The following is a 27,237-nucleotide window of genomic DNA, read 5'->3' on the forward strand; positions in this document are numbered from 1 at the left end:
ACCACTTCAAACCCTGACCAGTGATTCACAGGGTGTCATGGAGACGTGTGATCAGGTTTTGTGGTTTACCGTGTTAAAGGCAGAGGAGAGGTTGAGAAGAATGAGGACCGACGGAGTGTTGGTGTCGAGATTTGAGAGCAGGTCTTCACAAGAGCAGTTTCCGTTCCTCTGGATGTTCTAAAGCCATACTCCAGTGCAGACATTTATTATTTATCTCTGGGTTCAGGTAATTCGGGAGAAGCTTAGTGACCTTGTGGAGGTAAAGTGACTTCCCAGCCCGTAAAAACTATGGCCTACTATTATTGTCAGTTAATCTTTTGAAAGAGTGGCCCAGCTGGGGTATTGTCCTTCTGGGTTTAATTGCCCCGGGTATCCTAGCTGCATATGGGCCCAGAGGGTACAGCAATGAAGACTGGGAGAGGCGATGGAAGGCCCCACTGTGGACACAGGTATTATAATTCAACTTGGTTAATGCCCCCACTGGCACTGGACCTTTTAAGGGTTGGATATTCATTTTGAACATGTTTGAAGGCCCTCCATCTCTGAAGATGGTAACAGTATCATCGGATTCAGTGACCGATACAGGCAAAGGCAACCCATCCTCCACTTGGGCCCCTCTCTCAGCCCCAAACCAGTCAAAGGCCCCTCCTTGCTTATACCACTGCCCACCAGTTCAATGAGATGGAAAACTAATTTCTTGAGTTGGAAAATTCAGCCAAAACAATGCTACACTGGCAAATGTTAGGTACTGGGCCCTCTCATCCGAATAAGTTGGTAAACTGTTGTCCACTCTCGCAGTGAGGGGAAAAACCACACTGCTTTTTGATTGGTCACAAATCACCAATAGCCCCTACAGGTACTACCTGCGGCCCCACCCCTACAATTCCTTTGTGCACGTGCCAAAATGATTCATTGTCCACTGCTGACCCTTGGGATCACCCATCCAATTACGTGGTTTTATTCAGAGTTTTAGCAGGTTGAGGAGATTCATCGGGGGTAGGCTTCTTGGGGATTATATTTCCCCCATTGCAGTTGTCGGAGGTCGAAGATCTGAAGCTGTAGGGGTTACGGTCATATGCAGCTGGTAAGGTCAGACATCCCAAGATCAGGGGCAAGATCAGAAGTAATTGCTCCCCCCTACTTCCATTCTGGAGACACCCACAGATATTAACAATGACACAGGACCCATATCTTCAATAGTTTGCATAAGCTATGGCTGCCATCGTTTTCAGCTTTGCCAAGTTCCGCAGAGCCAGCGATGTTAGCAGTATCTTTGGCAACTGATGTCCTCCCCCATGGATCCACATTAGGTGGAAGGGAAGTTGGAGGGGGGCCTAATGAACCCAGAAAGTTATTGATTTCAGTAAGAGCGGGCTTCACCAAAAGGTCTCATCATTAGCTGTGCTCGACTCTTTGGTGGATGCTGTTGGCAATTGCTCTGGGGCTGGGAATTTCCTTTTAACTGTTACAATTTTCCGTTTGAATATGGAGGCAAACAATGGTGCCAGATTAGCAGGATTTGGCTGCACGCCAAGGGTGTCGGGGCTGTCCGAGATTAGCCCATCCATTTTAGGTTTGCTGGACCTTCTGTTTAAGAAAAGGGAGGAGGGGTGTGCAAAGCACTGGGCCACTTTCCTTATTACTTTGGTATCTTCCCTTAGTCACTTAGATTCCTGGGTTATTCATATGTCACTCAGTTGGCTTGGGGTCCGTTGTCACAATATCAAACCCAGCGTCCTAGAGAATAGCTAGATGAAGGGTTCTCACCTGCTTTTTGCGTGGCCCTGGAGAACCAGCTCCTTTTCCTGATCTGCTTCTGCACCGGAGGAACTTCCATATGCGCTGTGCAGTATCCAATGTCTTTAAAGGGCCTCAAGGACTTTCCAAGAGGCACATCCTTCAGCCCACCCCCAGGCACAAAAACCTGCACCCTTTCCCACCCGCAGGCTTCACCCTCGCAGTGGGGGCGCATCAGTTTTTAGTCTGTAAAAGCAAGACCTCAAGATCTTGGCAGCAGCAAGGGAGGAAAGACTCTCCCACGGGTGCAAACACACACACACCCTTTGCTCCTGCGGGCTTATCATTTCTCCCTTTGTCTGCTTTTTTTAACACAATGGCCCATCATGTTCTTCCTTGTATTACTGTCATAATAGTTGTTTTGTTTGATCTAATCCCCTGTGCGTGTGGTCATAGTGATATAGTTTAGCAAAATGCAACTCTTATGTTCTGGGAGCCTGATAGAAATTATGGTTATGTGTATTGTTCTGGATGAGGGTGTACTCCGCATCCCTACCACCCCTCCCTTCCGACCACAAATTGTTTTCCTTTTTATTTTATTCTGCAGTTTTCCTCCCCACTTGTCCCTTGTGAGAGTGTGTTGTGAGAGGTCAGTAATGCAAAGCGGACAACTGCTTGTAGTTTTCTCAGTAGTTGACATTTTATTAATGAAAGAAAATGCAAAGAAAACCTAACTAACCTTACTCTACCAGGGATTTCCCTACCTAGTCTAGGTTCTAAGGGAACATCTCCTGGCATACACAAAATTGGGCCTCACACTAAACAACAAAACATTCAAAGTAAATCATAAACAACATAAATAAATCATTACCAAATAACCAGTGACTTGGATAACTTTCACTTTTCCTGGGTAGATACCTTTCCCAGGAATATCCAAAGTCAATCTCTCCTAAAGGAAAGTCAAGTCTTGAACCAGTTCTTGAAATTTCCAGAAAGAAACATAAGTTCGTCCAAACAGAAATCCACAGGTAACAGTTCTTTCTCCGTTTGATGAACGTTCACGTTTCAAATTCCACGAAGACAACAGCACCAATGGTAATCCTTGATAACCTCTTTTTCAGGATAGTTGACAAAGTTAAAAAAACAAAGTACACCTTCTGTTTCAACAACTGTCCATCTTTTGGTTACCTCTGCAGTGTCTTTGGTATAATTTGTCAGGATGTTTCTTCTAAGGGGGTTGCTTGCCTCTTGATAACTCCTTCTGCTAAAGGTACTGTGAAAGCAGGCTCCCTTGCTTCACAGTGTACTACTGCTTCAACCACGTTCAATATACTGTTCTCTGACAATATTATAGACAACCACAGTTCTGTTAGCTCGAATGCAACCTGGTACATTGAGGATTTGTGAGGCAACTTAAAGACAAGACTCTTTGACCTCCAAGGGTAGGCAAGGCACTCTTCCTTCCTATGCCCTAAGGAAGGAGCAGCCTCTTTGCCTCTACAATCTGTCTTATAGCTACCACTAGAATCTGCCTTGGCTTCTAAACAGCTTCTCTCTCTCAGCTTCAACACCCTCAGCCTTACCGATTGTTGGTCAGTTCTTTTAACAAGCACCCAGCTCCCTTCTCCAGCTTTATATACACCTTCTTGGCTTAAGCAGTTACCCCTGAGCTGTCTTGCCACTCTTACATCCTTGAATAACCTTGTCACCCTGTGTCAGAGGACACTGGATTGGCAAAAACTTTGGCAACACAAAATATAGGTGGTCAGATCTTAATAGGGCTGGTTTCCCATTAGAAAGGGTTTTCCTACTGGCTTGGGTAATGCTTGCTCTTCTTGCTACTTCAGCAACTTCTTCAATTAAAAAGTACTTGTTCTGGTTTCACAAGGGAAATGAAATTAGGTACACGTGACCACTCTTTGATAGAGAATTTCAACTTCAACGAATTGTAAAGACTTGTGTTCCCTTTCATTCATACAGAATGCTGCTTTAACGTGGATCAGGAATCGCAATCATTCATACGCAGCCTTTCTTTGATGTAAGTGTTCTTGTCACAATTCGGGAAAGACAGCTGCTACCTTTCGAGTGATTACAAACGGCATTCTCCCTCTCAATTGGAGACACGCAACCACTCTGGTAAGGTTAATGAATACAACAATGGAAAATAAAAGACTTTTCTTATACGTGAGCATTTTGACGTGTTAAACGTGCGCGTGTTACATTTCCTTTGTTGTCGAGACTTCCCACGGCAACAAACAACTTTTACTCAATCCTACTTTTATGCAAGTTCAAATGGAGCTGGTTACAGTCACCTGCAAGGAGTTGTGAGTGAATTGGAGTATGGAGCTTCACTCACCGGCTCCAAAACACTACAGTTGCGGGTGGCTTCCACTTCCCGAGTTTTTCTTTCCGCTACTTCTGCTTCATGCACTCTTGGGACCCACAGTTTTCTGTCCTTGATCCGGCCTCAACCACAGAGTTTCCTTCTCTTCTACTTCCCTCGGCTTGCTTCTGCACATGGGCCTCAGGTAGCTGCACAACCTCAGCTCTGCAGTCACAGCTATTAGGCGCACCTGGGGAAACAGTTAACTTCTCCAAGTCTCTCTCAGTGCAGCCACAGCCAGACAGGTTTGTGAACAGAGGACCAACTCAGAACCTGCAGGTGAAATCTGCTCTTCTCTGGTCGCGGTGTCCCTTAAGTGGTCACACTTCCTTGTGAACTGCCAGCTTTGTGCTCTTATCCTTCTGCTTCTACTGCCAACCTTCCAGCTCCTGCTCCCTCCTACTGCTCCTTCCTGCTACAGCCTTTTATGCCTCTTAGGTGGGGCAGTTGACTTCAGGTGCAGGCCTTTAGTGTTAATTGCCTGACTCTACGCAAAGGCTGTTAGGCCTGTTTGCCTGTCCTTTACTTCTGTATGCCTCCTAAACCCTCTTCTTCGTCGCAGTTCCTGAGGGATTTTGGCACACGCAGTTCATTTTAAGGAAATTCTGTTTTTTCACTTGTTACTGGTGGTTTTAACTCCCTTAATATTTTTAGAAGCGGGATTGTGGGGGTTAACCTTATTAGAGACAAATGGTATAAAAAGGTGTGAGAAACCTGTGGGTATTCTCACTCCAATTCCCCTGCGATCCTCTACACAGGTGGCCAGGGAAAGTCCATCGCTTTTGGATCCTGACCGTGGGTTGGACAAGCGAGGGAGGATCACCTGGGTGGAGGGTTCTTGGGAAGGGGAAGGAAATGTCCTCGGATGAGACGCAGTATTTCCCCTTTCCATTCCTGGATGAAACCCTAGTCCCAAAAGCCTTTGTGGGATATTGTTATCCCATCCCCTTTGGTCAGAGTAGCATCAGGAGAAAGGCAAGCCCCGAAAACTCAGAAGGAGGGTGAGAAATAGAAAGGGGCCCATGTGGGGGACATGGTATCCCCCTTATCCTAATGTCAACCAACCTAGCCCTCCCTGACCTTTATGGGTTATTGTAGGTGAACTCCCTTTCTTTTCTCTCTTGGGACACCTGACAGCATTGAGATGAGGAAGAGACAGGTGAGAGTAATAAACACCACACCCTCTCACCACTTAGGTACTGGGACGAAGAAGATGAGGAAAAGTTTGAAGGTCAGGCATGGCCTCTTAATCAGAGTCAGACAGCATTGAAGGATGGAATACACCTGCAGTCCATTGAAGGACCACTGGTGTATAAAAGGCAGAACCATAAAGGAAGCCGGGAGGGGAGAGACCTGGGGAACTTGGATATAGATTATAATACAAACTAGAAGATTCAGAGGCAACCGTGGTGGGATCCAAGTACAAGACAGGATGCCGAACCGACATCCCCAAACCAAGGGATGCCTCCTGTATGCACAATGAATTCTCCCGTGTGAAGTGGGAGCAAAAGGAGCTGCAGTGAGGCGCAAAAGTCAAGATTGCTGTGGGCAGCCTCGCAGAGGCAGTGAAGCCGGCTACGCTGACAGATCTCTTGTCCCCATGCGAGGGGGACTCGCAGAAAGGACCCCCAGAGGCTATCCCCATGTGAGCGGCACACACAGGAAGCAACATAGACCGCCGGAAAGAAACACCTATAGCCGGTGAGTGCTGGGGAAGCTACCCAGAGACTGGGGCCCTCTGGGCGCGTTATGAAGGTTGACAAACAGCCAAGCTGCTACTATTGAATACCGAATTGAATAAAAACTGCAAATCTGCTAATATTGAATACTGAATTAAATGAAAACCGCAAAACTGTTAATACAGAATACCAAATTGAATGGAAAGAGCAAAACTGCTAATATTGAATACCGAACTGAATGAAAAGAGCTAAGTTGATTATACTGAACTGAATGAAAAAAGCAAATCTGGTAATTTTGAACAACAAACTGAATGAAATCGCAAACCTGCTAATGAAATTGTTTGGCTTTGATGCTGCGTTCGAGAAATCACTTGTTTGTTGAATATTGAACTGCTCAGAGAGAGCTCAAGATTCGTGGTTGCATGACCTGTAATGGGTGGATCGTGTAGTCCAACAGCTGCACAATGAACAGAGAACTTATACATTTTAAATATTGAGCTGCTAAAAGAGAACTACAGGTTCCTGGTTGCATGACCTGTAATGGGTGGACCGTGTGGTCCGACAGTTGCTAACAAGAAAACTTTTGTTTTATTGTATCAAAAGAAAAACGACTAATGATGCATATAAAGCTTGGGGAAGGGAACCCTGAGCTGTGAAGAGTTGTTGGAACTTAGCTCAAAGACAAAGCTTCAAGATACATTCTTTGGTAACATCCTTGACAATGAACTTGGGGAAGTGCATCCTGACATTTAAAAGGCTGTGGAACTATATTACTTTAAACCCAAGAGAAGGTGATTTGAACATTGTGGTGGACTTGTTGATATTTGAGGAAGAGAAGCTGAAGAGTAAGCACAAGCTGGAAATAGCTCAGAACTTCATTTTCGGAACACTGTTTGATTTATGGTTGACACCATACACATTGTTTTAATGTTCATTGTGAGGACAAGCATAGGTTTTGGACACAGACTGATCTTTAAGTTGAATTTAGCTACGCAGACTATCCTTGGTTTCTTTAGGTGGGGAAAACCCACCATAGCATAGGGAAAGTTAGGCCTTACACCATGCTGATATTTAAGTTAATAAAGGTATTTTTATTACATTGAATCGGTTGTCTGCGTCTCCTTCCATGATGCCAACCTCACAAAAGGCTATATTTATGTCATTCCTTTTTGGTATACCTTTGGCATTGAGGTAGATGTTTAATTTTAGGGATACAAAAGACATGTTACTTTAATACAACACATGCAGCGTTTACAACCTTGGAGTCTCCCCTTTCAGTCTCACTACGAGGTTGAGAAATATCAAAGTGACAATAAACCATGTCCTCCTCTAACCCAGTGGCAAGGGTATCCCTCTCAGAGGAGAAATACCGTTTCTCACCCCACAGAATCTTCCCACCTGCCTGGGCCTTGTGTCCACCCAGGTGATCTTCCCGCGGTACACTACCCCCAGGATTGGGATCAGGAAGCATCTGCCCTCTTCTGGCCACCTTGGATGAGACTTTAGGCAGGGTTTTGGTGAGGGATCGGCAGGATTCCCCACAGTGCCCCTCACTAAGTTCTTCAGTGAGTAGTCTTTAAATGCCAGCTCCAAGTAATGCCTGTGTACTTGCAACAGCACATAACTTCAAAGAGAAATTCAAGATATCTGAGATCCGATTCCTTAAATCAGATCACACAGCCAAGATGCAAGACATCAAAGGCGGAAAAGGGAGCATTTAAAGTGAAGGCCCCCTCTCTGTGGAACAATCTTCCCATAAGTTTGAGGAGCCACTCCTCCCTCCTATCTTTTAAGAAGGAATTGAAGACCTTCTTGTTTGCCTGACTTACTGAAAAATACAGACTTCTCCAATAGCGCTGTTTCATATTACTGGGGATAGCGGAAAAACTTCCGTGGAGCCTTATGATCTTTTTTTCTTTAAGGACGTCTTCCTTGTGCTGTGTGTTTTTTTTTTCTTGTTGTCCGAGCCTTTATGCCCAAGGGTCAATAGCGAGCATAACAAATGTAATGTAATGTAATGTTGCTCTTCAAATTACATTTTGCAGATTTTGAAGCTCGGCCAGAGTGATTTTGGTATATGCTGTAATGAGTATTCTGATTCCTGCATTTTTCAGCTATCCCAAATACAATGCATATATTCTGGAAAATACTATGCAATAGAAATATCAAGCTGTTAATTGACTAAGGGGTGGATACTTGCATAGACAAAATCTTTAATGTACCTTCCGATGTGTACTGTTTTATAATGATGGTAGATGTATATCGGCTGACATAGGTGGCCTTTCAGCATGCACTCATTAGTCTTTGTAACCCAACAGTTGAATTTGTGACACTTTTCTAGGTGTTGATTTGAATTCTGAAGTTGAAGGTAAACAACTCAAATGACACAAGTGTTTCTAATAGTAACACTTAATATTGTATTGTAAACTTGTCATCTTCATACTAAAACGGTCTCATTCTATTTCACAGCACATGACATGCACTCCCATATTGATTATACATTTAAGTGCAACAAATTGATGAAAGAATGGGGGTTCGGGTGCTATGGTTGGAGAAATTGCGATTTCTCATCACATTAGTGTCAGTATAGATTTATTCTTGGGTGATAAAACATGTTGTGAAAGTTGATTAAGTTTAAACTTTAATTATGAAAGGATAAGAAATGGTTGACTAAGATGAAAAATAATTTTACTTCAATTAAAGAAAAAAAGAGGCACATCTAAAGGACATCCTTAAGAAGGCAAAATCATGACTTACTCCGCATATGATTGGAAGGGGCTTCATATTAAAATGGACAGACTGCAATCTGCGCTCAAAGAGGCAGAGACAAAGAAAGCTGGGCCTCTGAGGAGGTGAAGAGGGTTCCTAAAACTATTAGAAAGATGAACTGAATCTCTTAATAGATGTGCAGGTAAAGAAAGTGGCTGACTATACTAGACATTAATGTTTTGAACAGGGAAAATGATACAAGACATTATTAGTATTTAGACTAATAAAGATAGAAAATGTGAAAAGTAAATTATCGCTTTCCCTTTATTTTGACCCAAATGGATCATAAAAGTCGCCTACAAAAATTACAACATCATAAGCATAACCGAGATATAATTTGTTTCTATACAAAAAGAACAATGCAATTTAAAATCCGTTAAAATATAAAAAGGCCCTAGGCGTCCGGTACCAATGGATGTCTCACCGGTAAAGCTAAAAATGTGGATCTCTTTTTACAAGCCTGCAACAAAAAGGTCCCAATACAATACTATGATAATTAGCTTTCTCCCGCCAAACAAAGACACAGGGCCACTTTAACCGTTCACATATGCAATTGTTTAAAAAGTGGTATCAACCAGTTTCTCCTGATGTTGGCATAGGCTGGACAGAACAGGATAAAGTGCACAATGCTCTCTTCTTCCTTGGTACAAAAAGGACAAACTGCTGGATTACTTGGGTTCCAGATTTCTCTTTAGACTAGGCAAGGGTAATATACCAATACAGAATTTCATGTATAGGGCGTTCATTCACTTCTTTCTTTTTTTGGGTGAGTAGTATCAGTCTGTGGGCGCTACCCCTGTTTTAGTTAATTAGGTGTTCTTCGTAACTGACTTGTCAACATTTAATTGGGTGTCAGTGGCTGCATGGCTCAGTAGGGACCGATATTCACCATTCGGTTGGTTCTAAGGGATGTTTGTTTTCCCATTGAGCCTTTGCTCTTGGTTTTAGGAGTCCCCACAGGTTTCTGAGATATACAATAACTTGTGAGGTACACACTTGTTAGTGTTTGAGCATAAGTTGAACACTTTATTTCATATATTTTTCATTCATATTATCCACATAAATTAAGTGACTTAGTGCTTATTCTATTTTGTTTCACAGAGATTGGTATCACACAGGTTATTTCACTTTGTGTATTCCGTTTTGACATTAATTGTGACCTTTCTAGTGATTGGTGCGTTATTCCTTTTTATTTACGAAAAACATTGGTGCCATTTCTCTGCGCGTGCTGGTGTTTCGCCCTTTCTTGGGCTTTGTCAAAGCACATTCTTTACTTAGTGTTGTGTGTCAGTCTTATGTTTACACTTTGCATTTCAGTGCATACATTTTGATTAGGTGACACACGTCAATTTTACAAAGACTTGTAGATCTATACATGGGATTTGTTTTACATTTATTCTTTTTTCTTTTGCGAGAGAGAACTTCAGTGGGTCTGAGGAGTCAAGAGTGGGAGAGGTTTGGTTAGTTTTAAGCTGCTGGCGTGTAGGAGGAGATGCCATGCATTCTTCATGGTTACTTATTCTTGCCCTATAGGTTTGTGGCTTATCTCAAATCTGGTAAATCCACTGTTGTGTAGTTGGGGTTCTGTGTTCACTTGGTCTGTGTGTAGTGGTCTCTCAATTCGGTATTCTTATTTTAAAGTATATATGTAAGCCTTGTAGTTTGGGGTAGAAATGAGGTCTATATTTATGATGGTTAATGGGCCCGCTGTCTGCTAGTCATATCTCATCAATAAGGTGATCAGGTGTACTTAGTGAGGTCTGTGCTAGGTAGTTGCGCAGTGGTGTTGAGTCTGTGCCTTCTAGGATTAAACCGTTCATATAGTGGTTTAGAGTAATCTAGTCTAATTGTTAGGTGGCTGCGCAGTGGTGGTTTCAGGTGCCTTCACGGTCAGTACCTGTGCATAAGGTGGTACTCTTTAATTCAGAGCCTGTGCGTGGTAGATTTACCTGTGAGTCTTAGGCTGGAAGTCGTGGTTCTTTTGCATTAGAAACATTTGATGCAAAGTGGATTATTTGTTAATAGCTTCATTGATGCCTTGCTTCATATTTGAATCAATTTGTTTGTGTGAAGAAGTTGATCTAACGTGATCCTGTAATTCAGAGCCCGTGCGTGGTAAGTTTATCTGTGAGTCTCAGGCTGGAGATTGTGGTTCTTTTACATTAGGAACATTTGATGCAAAGTGGATTATTTGTTAATAGCTTCATTTGCACATTGCTTCATATTCAAATGCATTTGTTTGAAGTTTGAATCAAATTGTTGATCAACCGTATCAAGTGCAATGTCCGGTTTATGTGGTGCATCGGTAATGTATATTCCTATGTCTATCCGTGTGTTGTGCTTTCTTGCATTTCTTTTCTGCCGTGGTTTCTTACAGTGCTCGTGAGATTTGTAAACTACACTTGGTCCCCGCAATACTACTTGTTCTATGCGGCAGTATATGCAGATTTAAAATTGCTCTATGGATGCCGTCTTTTCCTTTGTCAATTTAGCGAGTGGTATGTTGACCCGCTGTTCGAGGTTAGCGTTTCAGAAGTTATTGAGTTGCTAGCCCATATAACTGTGCTGTGTAGTCCGCAGTGCTATTCAGTGTTTGAATAACACTGTGGAGGGGGCGTTCTTTCCTAAATCTATAAGGCAATGTGATCTATTGCCCTGCTGTTCAAGATCAGAAATTCAGAGGTATCTGCAAGTGATTATGTGCATGACTCGCTTTGTGGCCCGTAGTGTCAATATGGTACTGGTGTGCCTAGATCATTCCTTATTATAAACAAGTACATTTATTGTTATTGCAGTATAGTTATTTTGGCAATTAACTAGGGTTCGCAAAGGCAGCAGTATTAGCCTGTAGTCTCCCTCTGGTCTCACCTGTTGGGTGCTTTGGTCCTTCAGTCCTTCCTTAGTCCCGTATTCGGGTCCGCCTGTCCTTCCGGTTGCTTGACGCAGAATGACTTAAAAATCTCATACGTTAAATGATGTGACGAGTTTGTGAGTGGTTACGTGATTAATGCAACGTCACATTGGCGTTTGTCAGCGGCGTCCTCACGTTCTATCTCGTAGTTTGTAGGCTCGTTTGTTTAGTTGCCTATTGCCTGTGACTGCTTCTACTCATTTATTGTCTGTACTGTTAGTATTGTGTATGAGTTATTATGGATCAAAAAAGGTGGATTCCCTTTTCATGCTGCGTGTCTCTAAGTTGGCCATCCTGTGTTCAGGAGATGTGTGTTGGAGTGCTTATGAATAGGGCATGATGTCAAGTGATGTCTATGTGTGAATACATCTTAGGTCCGTGTGTATAATGGGGACTATTGTTGTGCTAATGTGTCGTCTCCGATTGGAGTTCAAGGTTGTGGAGTTCATACATACTATGCGATGGTTCAGAAATTAATATGAGTAGGTCTGATATCCTACTGATATTTTGTTCCTAGTTGGTTTCCAATATATATGAGAATACCTGTGTGATTGTTGTGGTCCATGTGACCATATGAAGGTGGTATCCTGTTTCTCAAGGATTATGGGTTAGTGAGGTCATAACTCCCGAGATCCCACTTCCATATACTTCATTTGTTTCACAGAAAGTGGTGCATTTCTGTGTCGGTGTTGAGAGCCGATATAGCTCTTACATCACGGTATCCAGTTAAAATTTGAATGCACATTTTCGAATGCCTTTATGTCGGAAAAAGAAAATGTCGAAAAAATAATTTCTGAATATTAATGTTTTTATTTTATATATTTTTTTTGGTTTAGTTAGTAAAATAAAAGGGTCCATAAAAAAAACAGGGGGTTGGGGGGAACCCCCCATTTAAAAAAATAAAAAATAAAAAAAATATTTTCAACATTTTTCATTCGAGAAAAAGGCATTCAAAAATGTGACATTCGGAAATGCCACTATAAACCTTAGAACACATATCATTCGACATTCATTTTGGCGCAACAGTTTTTCTCTGTCACCCAGTCTCTCGTCCAGGGTTACATGTTTTGCCCCGAAGAATTTGATGTTCTTTGTTTTCATTTTGGCAGATTTTTCTCCAGTGTTCTGATAGCGCAGACGGATTGTCCTCATTCGTGATTATCCCCAGATGTTCCCTGATTCGTATTTTCAGTTCGCGGATGGTACTCCCGACATAAATCGTGTTACATATACAGATTATCAGGTAAATTACTTATGTGGTACTACAGTTTATAAACTCATTGAAGGTCACATTTTTACCATTAGCAGTCCTGTAGCTACATTATTTAGGGCATATCTACACATACTGCAATTTGAGCATTTGTAGAAGCCCTTAAGACTCATGCCAGTCAGTACGTTCGTCTGGAGTCGGGGTTCGCTACTTTTCATATAGCTGGGGCTTAGTTTAGAGTGTAATGTTGGTGCCTTTGTATGCACTATGTCGGGTTTGTCCTGTAGGTATACATTCAGATCATTGTCTAGTTCCAAAATATACCAGTTTTTTTGGAAGATCTTCCTGATCAGTTCGTTGTTCCCTGTGCTCTGCGTGATCATCCTTATTTTCTTTGCCTGTTCATGTGTTTGTTTCTCCTTTGGTTTCAGGTAGTCGTCTCTGTTTCTGTTGTCAACTTTGCTCATTGCTCGTTTTATGCAATTTGCCTCATATCCCCTTGTTTCGAATCTTTGCTTGATGGTTTTGTGTTCACATTCGTATGTTTTTTGTTGACTACAGTTCCTTTTGGCCCTGGTGAATTCTCCTATTGGGATGTTGTTTATGGTGTTCTGGAGGTGACAGCTGTTAGCCTGTAAGGTCGCATTTACTTCCGTTTTCTTTCTGTACGTCCTTGTTTCCAACTTTCCTTCTTCTATGTAGATGTATAGGTCAAAGAATGTTACCCCTATTGCTTGTTTCAATCGCAAATTCTAACCCAAAGTTATTTTTGTTGAGGTATTCACAATATTCCATCATTTCGGTTTTACTTCCGTTCCATATTATGAAAATGTCGTCGATGTATCTCTGCCACTTGATCACTTTCTGTGATAGTTCCAGGTGTTGTGTGGCATGTTTACTTTCAAATTCTCCTACGAATAGGTTGGCCATGGATAGTGCAAAGCATGTGCACATGGCTATTCCCTTTGTTTGTTGGTAGTAGTTATCATTGCATGTGAAGATGTTTCTTTCAAGTACGAAGGTTAGTAGTTCTTTTATCATCTCAATGAACATTAGATGTTAGGCTGATGTGTTTTCATAAACATAGTCAATTGTTTTGACGGCTAGCTTGTGGTCGATGCACGTGTAGAGTGCTTTCACATCCATTGTTACAAGTAGGTATTCCTGATTCCATGTGGTTCCACTGAGTATTTCTAGGATGTGCATCGTGTCATGGGTATATGATTCTATTTTATATACTTCCGGTATTATGATTCTGTTGATATCATTTGACACGTTTTCTGTCAGCCATCCTATTCCGCTGACAATTGGTCCTATGTCTGGCAGTGTGTCATAGTCCTTGTGGACCTTTGGCAGGAAATAGATGGTGGGGATCCTAGGTTTCTCATTGCTAATGAAGGATTTTTCTTCATCTGTTTTCTGTGCCATTTGTTGATTAGTTCTAGTAATTCTTTGATGCTTTTAATTATTAGACTTTTTTGGACTACTGTGTAGCATCATGGTATTGTTAGGTGCTTGTTGGCCATCGTTACGTAGTCTTCTTTGTTTAGGATCACAATATTGCCTCCTTTGTCCGCCTCCTTTATGATTATGTATTTGTCTCCTTTAAGTTTATTCAATGCCAATTTTTCATTTTTGGTTTGGTTGCTGTTCCTGGGAGTTTTGGTATTATCTCTTGCTGCGTCTATATCTTTTGCTACAGCTTTATGGAAGGCAACGATGCAGTTGTCTTGTTGTATGATGGGATACATCTTGACCTTGGCTTCAGGCCACTCTCCCTTAATACGCTGTTGTGTATGCCAAGGTGGTCTATTAAGTCTACTTCAGGTATCTCCTTTTCTTCATCAAGCGATAGTAATAGTCTGGTGATGTTAAGGTTTTTTATGGTCAATTCACTTTTAGGGAAGATGAAGGTTTCTTATTCTCTCCTAGGTTGTGGACGAACTTCTTTAGTTTTACTTTCCTTACACATTTGTAGGTGTCAATGTGGAGGTTGGTATAGTCTGGGTCAATACTTGGTGCAAAGGAAAGTCCTTTGTTTAATCTGCTTATCTCGGTTTTATTCAGGATTTTGGTAGATAGATTCATTGCTAAGTTTGTCGTTGTTCTCTTGTTTCCTTCCTGCATTCTGATCGGGGTTTTATTCCTTGTCTGTCTCCTCTTATCCTCTCCTCCTCTTCTTCCTCTGTTGCCCCTGTAGTGGGTGGAGTTGTTTGTCCAGTTCTTGTCGTGGGGTTGTTTTGAACTAGTGGATTTCGGAATCTTAATTGTTTGTTGTTTGTCGCTCTGTTTCCTTTGTGGTAGTGCCTTATTTCCTCTAGAAAATGTATTTTGGGGGGTTCTTGGTCTCCCGAGGTTTTGTTTGTGCTGTCGTTTTCACTTTCTCCTTCCGAGCTTATTGGCAATGTGCCAGGTGTGCTGTCCCTCGAGGTGCTATTCTGTTTCTCATATTCTTGTTGGAACGTATAGTCGATAGATGTTTTCCTTGCCTTCCTTAACTTGATTTCGTCCTCGTGTTGGGTTAGTATCCCGTCCAGTGTTTTATAGTTCTTCTTTTTAGTTTGCTCTGGTGCATCCATCTCTTGGATTTCTTTTTCATCTTTCCCCATTTCTTTTTCGATTCTCTTATGTTCTCGACCGGCATGCTCCACTAGTAGTTCCACCATTTTGGTCGAGCGTCCATTCAGGTTGTCGACCCATTCTTCAGCTAGGGCCTTGTCCTCTTCATTATGAAAGTTGGGAAGGATTATTATTCGTAGGCCGCGTGGTACTTGTTGGTTTTTAAGATAGTTTAGCATTGTTCCCTTTTCGTAATATTTGTTGATTTCCTTGATTGAAAGTCTTTCGAGTTTGATACATTTGTCTCTTAAAGATTCTGTTGTATTGCTTCTGCTTTTGAAGGCCTTTTCTGTGCTTCCTCTTAGGGAAAAGAGGGCTCTAGTGTCCTCGTCCCTATTTATTCTGTAGGTTGTCATTTTGTGTTTGTCGGTGGCTGCACTGACTGATAGGTTATAGTTAAGTTTTTTTTTTGAGTGAGTAGTATCAGTCTGTGTGCTCTAACCCTATTTTAGTTAATTACGGGTTCTTCGTGAAGCGTTCCACCTTATGCAAAGGTACTGACCGTAAAGGCACCTGCCACCACCACTGCGCAGCCACCTAACAATTAGACTACATTACTCTAAGCCACTATATGCACAGTTTAATCCTAGAAGGCACAGTCTCAACACCACTGCGCAACTACCTAGCACAGACCTCACTAAGTACACCTGGTCACCTTATTGATGAGATATGACTAACAGACAGCAGGCCCATTAACCATCATAAATATAGACCTCATTTCTACCCCAAACTACAGGGCTTACATATATGCTTTAAAATAAGAATACCGACTTGAGATACCACTGGACACAGACCGAGTGAACAGAGAACCCCAACTAGACAACAGTGTATTTACTCGATTTGAGGTAAGCCACAAACCTATAGGCCAAGAATAAATAACCACAACAAATGCGTGGCATCTCCTCCTACACGCCAGCAGCTTAAAACTAACCAAACCTCTCCCACTCTTGACTCCTCAGACCCACTGAAGTTTTCTCTCTCGCAAAGATTTTTTTTTTAAAACAATCCCATGTATATATCTACAAGTCTTGTAGAAATGTATGCACTGAAATGTAAAGTGTAAACACAAGACTGACACACAACATTAAGTAAAGAATGTGCCTTGACAAAGCCCAAGAAAGGGCGAAACAGCAGCATGTGCAGAGAAATGGCACCATTGTTTTTTGTACATAAAAAGAAATAACGCACCAATCATTAGAAAAGTCACAATTAATGTCACAAAGGAATACATAAAGTGAAATAACCTGTGTGATACCGATCTCTGTGAAACAGAATAGAATAAGCACTAAGTGACTTAACTTATGTGGGTAATATGAATGAAAATTATATGAAATAAAGTGTTTGATTTACGCCCAAGCACTAACAAGTGTGTACCTCACAAGGTATTGTATATCTCAGAAACCTGTGGGGACTCCTAAAATCAAGGTCAAGGGCTCAATGGGGAAAAGAAAACCCGTCCCTTCATTAACTTCCCCTGCATGCTTTCCAGATAACTTTCAAAGCCCGGGGCAATTTTCCTGGATAGATAGGGGGCCAAACTAGCTGAGCATATCAGTTTCACTCTGGACTCTCACCCATCTAGCTACATTTAGCTTTTTGAATAACACTTTGAAATTAGTTGGGATTGATTCAGGCTGCAGCCAGTAGCCTTCCATCCCCATTGGAACCAGCTCCTTTCTTATGGCTCGAACCCAGAGTAGATCACAGCCTCCCGGGTGAGTCAAAACATTCCTAGCGGCCCTTCTATAGTGATCCAGATTACAATTTGACCATACTCTAGCCCATAGGGACACTAGCCTTGTTCGACAAACAAAGCCAATGCCCTGCAAGCCCGATTCCCACAAAACCGTGATATTGGGTGCATGGCCGGCTTCCCTAATATGGACTTGACACATTTCAGCTCCTCCACCTGGAGCATGCCTAGATTGCACATGCCCCAGAGCTCGGCCCCATAAAGGGCAGCCGCCGTACATGGCTCATATAAATCTGTAGAATGACACTAACCGGGCCTACCCCATGGGCCTGTGTAAATCTGAGTACAGCCCCAACACACTTAGTACATTTTAGGCCTGCCCACCTTACCTGGTTAGTCCAGGCACAGTTGGCCGTCACTCAGACCCCCAGGTAGTCATAGCTCGTTACCTGCTCGATAATGCCACCTCTCAGACAAACTTTGAGCCTGGGGATTTTCCTGATGCCCTTTTTGTTGAATACCATTAAATGTGTGTGTTTTCTCCATGTTTATTGCAAGCCCGTTTTCCTCACAAAAGCTTTCAAAGGTTGTCAGTTGTCTTTGAAGACCCCTAGGAGTCAGTGAGAGGAGAACCGCATCATCCGCAAATAGGAGGATAGGTATTGGCTCGCATGCCAGAAATGGGACATCGTTCTGCTCCCCAACCGGCGATCATTAACCCCATTAATATTAATACAAAACAGGATGGGTGCAAGGGCATAGCCCTGTCTGATGCCCACTTCTATTTTAATTCTTGAGGATGTCTGGCCGTCTGGTGTGTACCTAATTGTCGCCCCATTATGACTATGAAGTGACTGTATGCCTCTTAAAATACCGATTGGAAGACCCTTGTTAATTAGCGCATTCCACAGTTTCCCTCTGGGTACACTGTCAAACGCGGTCTTCAAGTCCACAAAAACTGCATATATGTGAATTGATTTTAATGCCACGTACTTGTCCAAAATCAGCTGGAGCCTCAGTGCTTGATCTACCGTGCTGATACCACGCTGGAAGGCGGCAAGCAGATGATGCAAAGCTCCCACCTCCACGCCATTTAAATGCCCAAGGACCACCTTGGAAAGCACTTTTCCCCCTGCATACAGGAGGGAGATGGGTCAGTAATTAGCTGGACAACCACCATCCCCCTTCTTGAAGATGGCGACAAAGATTGTTTGGGTCAAGGAGTAGGGCACCCTATTGGCTGCTAGCAAAGCATTGAAGAACTTGGCCAAATATGGAATCCATATGGCAACCTCCTGCCTGTACCACTCTGCCGGGACCATATCCAGGCCTATTGCTTTGCCCTGTTTCCGCGATAATTGGGCAACCTCAAAGTCACGTATGGTCAGCACGAGGGGGGCAATGTCCCCCACGCCAGACCCTCCAGAGAGTGCGCCAGTGTCCCACCGAGGAGCGTGGCGTATTGCCTTTTAGAGGCTGCCAAAGTGATCAACCCAGGCAGCCTCTGGGATACTTTCCATTGCTAGATTCTGGATGCTGCTCTTCCCTGCTTGAAGGAGGTGCTAGAAATGTCTAGAGTTGCCAGACTTGGAGGACCGCAGAAGATCGTCCCAGAGTTGATCAACCTTCTTAACCTTGAGCTATCGGGGCCGATGGGCCCGGCTCCCCCCCGACCCTTGGCCTGCTCGATCAATGCTCTTTTTGCCGCGCAGCACTCAGTCATACCATAAAGTGGTACGAACAGCGCTTCTAGGGATGGGGGACCAGGGTCGACCCCTACATTTCCTTTCGGCACTCATGATTCCTTCATGCACTGGACGGAGTTGGTAAGCGTTGTTAACCTCACTGCTACAATGAAGCTCAAGGAGAGGCAAAATACTTGTGTATAGACCTGGAAATTTAGATTCTTGGTCTAGTAGATGCCACTTAATGGGGCACCTGGCACTACCCCTAGGCTCAGTAAGAATCTTCATATGTCCATGTGCCTCTCTTCTTGAACCAGACAATGACCCTAGTACAGAGACTACAATGGGGTTGTGATCACTTTCTGGCCTCTTTAGCCCACACAAATCTTGCAGGTAACCCCAAGATTCCACATTCACCAGGATGTAATCAATCAAACTACACTGGGGGTGCATACCATAAGTTGTACTTGCCAGGCAGTTGCTTGGAAATCTGACATTACATGCCCTGAGACCCAGCTGCAAGAACAATCTTGCTACTTCCTTGGCAGGTCTATAGACTCTCTTTGAATGTTCAGCCACAAAGTCTCCCACCCCCATTTCGCTTCTTCCTCATCCATGAGCCCTTCCAAATGTCAAACAGGCATAATCTAATGTTTATTCTCCTTATTTAGTAACCTATCCCTTGTGTCTGACCTTTTTTAACAATATAATTTTTAGGTGGATGTTTATAGTTGTTGGATAGGGAGAATCTTCTTGCTATCCCTTTTAGATAGGCGGCGCACCATCGGACCCCTACAGAGAGATTCCCGGTATAGGGACAGTGTGTTCTTCACAGTAGGGACAGTTTGTATGTGTGTTTGTTTAACTAGAGAGAGTGCTGTTGCTTTTCCTCTGTTAAAAGCTTTCTCCGAACACCTTTCTTTGTCTTATTGTTTGGCTCCATATCTGCTGGTACTGGCATAGATGTTGCATTGGGGGCCAGAAGAAGGCAAAGCCAGGAGTTAATGGGCCCACGCAGGTCAACCTTCCTTAGTTGTACCTTCCCCCTGGTCCCTTGTAACCAGCATGTAATTAGATGTACCGATGGATGTCTGAGCAGTGGGCTAGCCGGCAAGTCTAAGTTCTTGTGCTGATCTTTTGAGTGTCGTTTTTTAATTATTCGTGCCAGTGGAGGGCTATTAATCATTGACAGTTCAGTTTGTAATGCTGCTAATGCATGCTCTTTGGATTCTGCAGTTACTGACACTGGATCCCATGCAGTGATAGGCAGAGTTCCACAGAGACGCTGGCCCTGTTCCATTTGGAGAACAACATACTGGTCCATGCTTACAGCAACCTCTGATGACGATAATTGGGCTTTGCATCTCTCTAGTACACCTGCCATTGGTCAAACAGGGTCTATGTTGCAGTCCAATATAACATCCACCACTTTTACCAAAACCCTTTTTGACTCAAGATGATCCTCTTCCAAGTTAGTACATAGCACCAAAAGAGCGTCTAATTTAGAAATAAGAACATTTAATGTTGATGCTCATGGAGATTGATCACAGGACAAAAGTGTAGACAATCTGGCATATATAAAACTGTCCGCGCCAGTGACGTGGTCTTGGTCTGTCTCGCCCCCACTATGAGTTCCCTCTATAAGGGGTTGCCTATTCCCTGGGTTGGGGCTGACAGATGAGATAATACCAATGATGTTATCTGGGTCTGTGGGAACCGTTCGTTGTGCATTTCTGTTGTTAAGGATTTCAATCAGGCGACACACACCTTGGTCCTGGCCTAGGATGTAGTGCACAACTGAGATGCTTTTCTCCTTATTTTATGCAGATTCAATTTGAGATGGTACACAACTCGTATCGCACCCCCTTTTCAAACAATGGACCGTGAACCATGCTAGTTGGTAAAATGCAATATTTATTTAAAATTCAAAATAAATCATACAATTTTCAATATGGGGCAGCAATCACTAATGGGGTGATAATTACAATGCGAATGTAAGCAATGCACTTGGTTTAACCTTTTAGTGGAACATATACAAAACAGCAGGGAATAGGAGCACTTTTTGATTTGGGAAAGATAGCACCCGAGTTAGGATTTCCCCTTGCAATGTTCCTTCAACCCACAAATAATCAATTCTGAATGGATAGAAAGACACAGCAGGTAATCAGGAGGCAGAAAATTGAATCAAAATCCAATCTTCCTTCACCAAATAAGAGTGGAAAATGGATTTTAAACACCTTGGAATGCTATGAAATGACACTCGGATATGGACAAATAAATAATTAATGTGTGGTTATAACTTTAAGGTAAATACAAGCAACAATGCATAGACACTAACAATCACACGCAATGGATTACCAAGAGCATATCATTTGAAAATGAGTGGAAAGTTTAAAATGGATTGCAGCAAAATGACATGTGTCAAAGTAGCATTTCCTTTCAATTTCCGTGTAAATTTACTCCAACGGTTTCTTTAAAAAAAGGGTGAAATATTGCAAATCGTGATGCGGTTGTTAGTCTGAGGGACAGAGGCACATCACAGGGATATTACAGAAGTGAAAGAATGGGGGTAGCTGGTGAATTAAGAGAGATTTGGAAGGTAAAGTGTGGTTCGCTTTTAGGAAAATATAGTGAAAAAGAGAAAATCGGTTTTAAAAGTGAAAGGCACATTTTACTTAAACTAGATTTAATGCCTAAGAAAAGAGGAACGCCACCCGTGAAAATCAAAGTTACACTGCAGTTGTAACCCTTCACGCAGTGTACCCCTTTTCTTTAGGGAAAATTAATTTATTTAAACATAATATCGCTAATGACTTATGATCTAGGCAAGACAGAAATTAAGAGAAAAGTGGCGCTAACGCTTAGAGATCAAGGGCAAGAACACAGAGAATTCTGACAGTTTTAACATGTTACCAGGATAAGGATAGGACGGCTTAGAGAGTGTGTTAAGGACAAATGCAAGACAAGGTAGACTATGGATTTCTATGTGGTAGGGATTATACTTACAGTCCACTTTTAGTTTGGGATTTTGGACAGTCAATAGTTCTGGTCACTACACGGCAGCGCGCCTGGCCAAGGACAGCTGGGCAAAAGACAGTTGGCAGGGTTGGGTCACCGGATGGTAATTCTGGTCACTGGATGGCACAGGTACCTCTGTATGCAGTTAGTGGGCAAGCAGTTAGTGGGCAGCAAGCCAGGATGGTTCCGGATGCAAAAGGTACCACAGCTTTCCCCTTTGGTTATTTGGAAATGTAGTGGATATTTCCGAATTGAGGCCTTGCTGGGATAGGATCAGCAATGCTCAGGCCTTGTAGTTGGAATCTGGACTCAACAGGATGAATGGAACAGGAACGCTGGCGCAGGAAAATCAGGAAGAGTGTGTATCCAGAGTCTTGTCAGGGACTCTCATTTATAATGCATAGTGAAATCATCAAAGTATATTGCTGGGCAGGCTTAGCTAAGCACATCTCTAACCGACGGGATTGGTCGGAGGTGCTAGTATCTTCCTCGCTCCCAACTGGTTGGATTTCAAAGCAGGAAGGCAGATTTATGATGTGAGTTTACAAGGTTCAAAAACTTCCTACAGTTATTTTGGCCAAAGGCAGATTTTGTCACAAACGGTACATTTATACAGTTGAAATCTCTTAGCAAATTATATACACAGGTTACATATTTTGTGTAAAGCATAGCACTCCAACTCTGCAATCTGTGAGACATTGTTTCGCCCTTCTAATACTTTTGTTCATTTTGAGTATAAACGATTCGACCTAAAAGTCCATAACTTTATACACATGTGTGGATTATCATAAGGGATGTAAGTATAAAAATGTGCCTTGGCATCATGGATACTTTCCTTGTAATCCCTGATTCTTTGCCATTTCTGTTCACAAGGGGTCAGTGAATTCTACCATGTCTTAAATGAAAGCCCATAAAATCACTTTTAAACAGTGAAATTTTTACATTTTTACAGTCTTGCTGCAGAGATAAGTCTTTACGTTTGTATTCATAAATAGTCTTTGGAAGCAAATGGCGGTCCTTTGTCTGTCACTGGACCATTTTTTCTTTCTTCAGCTGCCACCAACTGGCATTCCCTGCAGAGCAAGGTGGGGGTTTCTCAGCTTGATTGAAGGTTTATTGCCCCTTCCCCACGGTATTACCCAAATTGTTTGTTTACAATTGTTCGAATGAACAATTGACCGAATTTAAAGGGTCACAATTGACCTTTTCACAATTGACTGTATATATATAGGGGTTTTGAGGGGTTTGGCGTTGGTTGAGGGGTTGTGGGGGGTTTCCCCCCACATATATGTTACAATTGACCTTCACAATTCGGTCAATTGTGAAAAGGTCAATTGTAATTCGAACAGTTGTAAAACGAACAATTCGTATACAACCTTCCCCACTTCATACTTCCTTGTCCTGGAAATTCTATCGTCGGTGGGTTCAGACCATACTATATTCTGTCCAACCTAATAATTATCACTGCGGTGTTAGTATCTGCTGAGAGAGGCCCTCCTGTTGGTTGCACCCCCCCCCCCCCCCCAAGCAGAAACCTATTTTTCTTTTGGAACTTGCAAAATCCAGCCAATATAGTTTAACAGTTTTACTTTCTTATATTTGGTCCTGAATTAAACAAGCCGGTTGAATAAAATAACCCATGTGTGTATTGTCCCCAGTAACAAACCCCTTCACATTGCTAGATAATGGCAGGCTTTCATTCAACAGTTTACTTTTTAAAACAGGCATGTTTCTCCTTGAGTTTGCAAAGCCCATTTTACATGTGTGGTGAAAAGCTGGCATTTCTTTTTAAATTCGGTTTTGCATCTCCCGCTGGATTCCCACACTGTCTTGCATCTATAGTTATTTTCTGGTATGCAGGAGTTTTGTTTGAGGCACGGATGCATTGAAATTGACATGGCTCAGATAGCTGGAGTTTCTTTGAACTACTGAGCTTTGATACTTTGTGATGAAATAAGCGCATTTGCAGGAAAAGTGAAGCTCCTTGTTGATTTTTCTCAGAGTTGATTTGACAGGGCTTGTCATTCAGAAATCATGCCTGGTTTTGCTGAAGCACAATGAGATATACTGGGTATGGCAAGGCCTTATAAATCACAGTAGTTTAAGGAAGAACAGATGGAAATAGCGTCAGCAGCATTATTTTAAAGGTGAAAAAGTTTCCTTTTTAATGGGGATTTTGGGCTTGCAGCAAGGTAATGCTGCTTTTTCACTTTATTCCATTTGAATATATCAGAACACACTGGCACGCTCCCTCAGTGTGTCCCCTTATTCCATCCTGCCTAATGTATGCTTGGCAAGACAGTGAAGCCTTCTTTTTGTTGCTGTAAAATGCAGTTTTGAGGCCATGGTGCTCACAGGAGCCAGCGCAACCATTTTGCTGTTTCTGCTGAAGCGCAGCTTGGTTTTGGAGACATTCTGTTCAGTGGGTCAATGTAGCCCACACTGTTGAGTGTGCAACATAGGTTTGGGAGGGATTCTTTATTGTCAATAAGTGGGTAAGTAGGGGAGTGCCATTCCCATTGTTGCCAGCACCCACTGCACCCACCGGCAGTGAGTGCTCATTGACTGGTATAACCCAAGCCGCTGCCACTATAGACCCAAAGAAACTATTGATCTTTGGTTGCCCGTCCAGGTGTAGTAACTTGGCCTTTTTAGAGTGCAAGGGTTTCTTGTTTGCTAGAGACATGCTAGAAGAACTACGGGTGTGTTTTCCCTTTCCAGGCATCCTGCTCCGTAGGCTCAGTGGACTTTGTGGACTTCTTGAACTTCATGACCCCAGAGCTCTTGCCGATGTAAATAGCAGGAATGTAGGAGAGATTTTAATTATACACAGGCCTATTGTATAATGGAAGAGGTCCAATAGGCCTATGGTGCTAGGGGACTGCCGGACAGGGTGGAGCTCATTCAATACCAGCCAATGTCCAGTGTCCAGATAATAACCATGTGACCAGCCCCCACCCCCTCCCTCCTCCAATGCCCAGGCTCCAGGGCGCTCCTTGGCTCAAGGACCAAACCACCCCCAGTCAAGTTTAATGCCAGCGGCCAAAAGGGTACAGTGTGCTCTCACTTCTACCACACCAACAAATACGGACACATGGATGGATTTCCCCGAGGTCCTGGAGTTAGAGGCGAGTTAGAGGCAAATTAAAGGCAAGTTGAAGGTGAGTCTTTTGGAGAATTTTTACATCTTTAGAGCTTAGCTGGGGAAAATGTGGAGCAAAATGCAAGTACTGCAAAGTTCTGCTGTTACTATAGTTCAGTTTTAGTTTTATAGCACTCACGCATGCCCCAGCTCTTCAATTGATCTCGGCCCACGCAAATGCTTTTGTGAGCTACCACAGCTTACCGCTCACCAGCGCAGGCCGGGCAGAGGCTCAGAAGCGTTCGACAAGTCAATAAAGCTGTCACGTCATTGAGCCAACTTTCTCCCCCCCTCGCCCCCCTGCTCCTATTCAGGGACAAGTTGGGTGCCGTAAATATCATTTTTGCGGCCCCCCCACTCCGGCTCGCTAGCTCTCAGTCTCACCAACTGCCAGACTCCACGGACAGCGCTTTCCCCTGTGCTCGCAGTGCAATAAAGTGCAGTGCAACATTGAGAGAATCCGGAAGGACGACTGTAAAGGAAAGGACTTCACAAAGTGTCAAGCTGCACCAGGCCAGTACAGCACCACCAGCCAGGCCGCTTCCGACACGCTGTCAGTAGCAGAAGGACTGGCTCTAGCAGTTTGAATACGGATTTGAGGGTGGTGAATAAAAGCAGTAAGATTAAACATGTCTATCATAGTCTCAGCGCATATAGAAAAACTAGCAAACAATTTGATGCTGGATTAAAACATGTTTTTCTGGATTAGAATTACTCAAACTTTTGGGGTTTTACAGTGATGATTTGAAAGAACCTACACAGCGTCAGGAAATGAAATCATCTTTGATCTGCCAAATACATGCTGGTAATGCTTTTTCAAAACAATTAACTTATAAAATGTCTCATTTAATTTGTGAGATATTAATTAAATGTGATGTACACTCATAGTTGCCCGAGCATGATTAGAGATGCTCTAATAAATGTAGTTCTCATAGAGGATGACAATTTCATGGTAAATATAGACTTGATAGACTTCAGGGATATTGATTGGATTCACACTATGCCAACAACATGAATATATGTGGTTGTATAAAAAGCATGTGACAGCGCTAACTGGTGTAATGTTTTTGAACAATGACTACAATGAAGTCCAATTGTCAAAAGTAAAAAAAAACATTCAAATTACAGCTATTGGTTCTTGTTATGGCTTTCAGTCTTGTACTGTTTCAAGCTTATGAGAGGTTAGATTATTCCAACTCATTCTCAGTATTGGTCGTTAAAGGTGACAGTCTTTGGTCAGTAGATTAAAAACCTTTATTGCCAACCATTTGCGCCCTTGCACCACTGCCTTTGTGTTTGGACTACCCGTTGAAGGTATTCCATTTTCTAAATACTTGAAAAATTATCAGTGCCATTACGCTAAGCTCTTGAAGAATTAGGCCTTCACTTGCATGCAGTGCTTTTTTCTCTGTGGCAGTGTGCCTAGTCTCAGGAGGTTACATAGACTGGACCCCTAGAGGGCTTTTAGTCTCTACATAACTAGGGTGGATGAATATCGGATGGCTAGACCACATGTTTTGGCTTATGGCTCATGTCCGGTGGGGTGGCTGTGACCAGTCAGACCCATCTTCAGGTGGATCGTTGCGTGCGTCAGCATCTGCTATAATCAGGGCAGACAACCGCACCTGAAGGGATTGTGGCACATTCCACCAAGGGGGTGCAAATACAACTGCTTTCCTGAAGGGGATCCTCACACAGTTGCAAAGCAGTACTGCCTAGACTTGGATGCAAGTGCAGAGGCCTTTTCTAGTTGGGATGCAGTGCAGCGCATCTGTGCGTGAGAGCTCTGTTGGTTAGTCTTGGTACCCTTAAGACCACTCCTTCCTATAATGATGTAAGTGGCGTTGCTCTGAGAATCCTTAGAAAAATAAGAAATGCGCAGAGGAGATTAGAAGAAAAACATAAGTACCTTACGTGTAACCTTGGTTGTCATTGTTACCATGTCTCCTCTTCAGATTCCTTATCTGACTACCCTCCTTCACATCAGAAAGATGCCAGTCTAACGGTGGCAAAATGTATTCAAGGAACTGCTGCTCTCTGAGGGGTGGTGCCACTTATACCCTGGGCACCATCACTTATGGTGGAGGCTGCGAGGTGCGCCGTCATAGCACCATAGGTTTGGGTGGCGCAACCCGGCTGCGGGTGATCTTGATTCAAAACATTTCTGAGGTCCCAGCCTATAGGCTGGACATTTTAAAGATAAGGAATCTGCAGAGTAGGCAGCATATCCATCAGATCCAATGTTATACATCAGGCATGTTACATGTTTTTTGTGGCAGAAGGATTGCCTCACTATTTCAAGCACCTTCCTTTTTGTATGAGCTCTCCCTCTTCAGCTTTACCATTGAAATTACATCAGTGTATGCTTGTTTGAAGTGCTGTGGAGTTCTC

General features: G+C 42.9%; 1 protein-coding gene across 4 annotated transcripts in view; it reads left to right on the plus strand.

Moving 5' to 3' along the window:
* VAC14 (VAC14 component of PIKFYVE complex) overlaps positions 1-27,237 on the plus strand; it is a 1,997,670-nt gene that overhangs the window by 1,289,574 nt on the left and 680,859 nt on the right. The gene's annotated exons all lie outside the window — the stretch shown is intronic.

Source organism: Ambystoma mexicanum, chromosome 1p (assembly GCF_040938575.1).
Source record: "Ambystoma mexicanum isolate Mex_15411 chromosome 1p, UKY_AmexF1_1, whole genome shotgun sequence".
NCBI classification, from domain to species: Eukaryota; Metazoa; Chordata; class Amphibia; order Caudata; family Ambystomatidae; genus Ambystoma; species Ambystoma mexicanum.